Genomic DNA, 1,702 nt, shown 5'->3' with positions numbered 1-1,702 from the left:
TTATTAAATGAGAATTTATTGAGAGAGATCTTTGTACTTTTTCGGTTTTTCGATGGTATTCCGATTTTGAACATAGTTAGGGTAGCGAAGCACCCATGGTATGCTAGTATAAATATATTTATTTGTTAATTTGAGTGATAAACTAGTTTTGTTTTTGTTATTATTTATTAATGTTTTTGGTGGGGGCAATTATTATAAACAAATGTGTTGTATTAAAGAGGAATTTACCAAAAACCAGTTTTAGTTTAAATAAAAACACTGAAAAAATAGGCCTGTTTGACTACTTAAGAATAGTGTTGTTGTTTCGGCGTTTTTTTCAGCTTTTAATCCATTTTTAACCAATTGTAATTTTCTACTTATTTGCAATTATTAACTATATTTTAACTTAATTCCGAGGAGACAATGATCATAGTACGTACAATGATCGTGACAATGATCATGTTTGTAGTGTAGCAGACCAGAATCTCAAATTCCAGACTGACAGGCTAGCACCGCTGCACCCTTGTAGTTACCGCTGCACCCCTATAGAGGCGGGCTAAGATGTGAGTAAGAGTAAATATGGTCTATCTTTCAAAATGTTGGCATAGGAATTTTACATTTACTTCAAGATTATTTATGTAGAATTGAATCGTATTATTAGTGTTTATAAGTGAATTTTGACCTTTAGGTCATTTTCTGAAGCCCAATCATTACAAAAATTGGTGTCTTTTGAATTTCTTTAAAACTACGTTTGGCTGATATTTATAATAATGAAACATTTAACGTAATTATGAGCCCAAAAGCCTTATTCATGTGATACGGTTATATGGAACCATTTCCATTAGCGTTCCTTGGACCAAAAGAGTATGTACCAAATTTCATCAAATTATCTTGAAAATTGAGACCTGTGACACAAATGGGCACACAGACAGGCAGACGGACATAGCTAGATCGATTCGGAAAGTAATTTTAAGCCGATTGGTATACTTTAAGGTGGTTGTAGGACCCATATTACTAACATAAGCATAAACGTATAATACCCTCCCCACTATAGTGGTGTGGGGTATAAAAAAAACATATATATGGACCACATTTTGGAAAGTCGGAAAAAGTCGAAAACTCGAAAACTGTAGAAACAAGACAAAAATAGTCAAAAATTTTAAAAAAGTGGAAAAAAGTCAAAAACTCTTAAATAGTCAGAAAACTCGAAAAAAGTCAAAAAATAGTCGGAAAAAAGTCGAAAGTAGTCGATAATAGTCAAAAAGTCGAAAAGTCGACTATTTATAAAATATTATAGTCGAAAATTCTAAAGTCGACTTTTAATTAAATAAAAAAAGTCGAAAAATCGACTTCTCATAAAATGCAAAAAGTCGACTTTTAACTAAATAAAAAAAGTCGAAAAGTCGACTTTTCGTTTCAACTATAGAACCCTAGTAAACAGAGACGTCACAAGCAAAAAGTTATTTTCCTCTCTTTCGCATTTTATATATGTATTTTATATACCTCTTCTCTTCACCTCTGTATACTTTGTGCAGATGGACAGTCTCAGAAATTGATACTGTACCGATACTTTAAAGACCAGTATTTTGGCGGTTACAATTAGCAGCATGCACACTGGGGCAGAATGGAAATTTTTTGGAAATAAATCTGGCATTTCTAAACGGCTGATCCGATCGGGATAAAATTTGGCGTGAGCGTAGCCAAGGAGTATTCGAGTTTAAGT

The sequence above is a fragment of the Lucilia cuprina genome, chromosome 4 (assembly GCF_022045245.1).
Source record: "Lucilia cuprina isolate Lc7/37 chromosome 4, ASM2204524v1, whole genome shotgun sequence".
NCBI lineage: Eukaryota > Metazoa > Arthropoda > Insecta > Diptera > Calliphoridae > Lucilia > Lucilia cuprina.
This window is presented reverse-complemented; position numbering follows the sequence as displayed.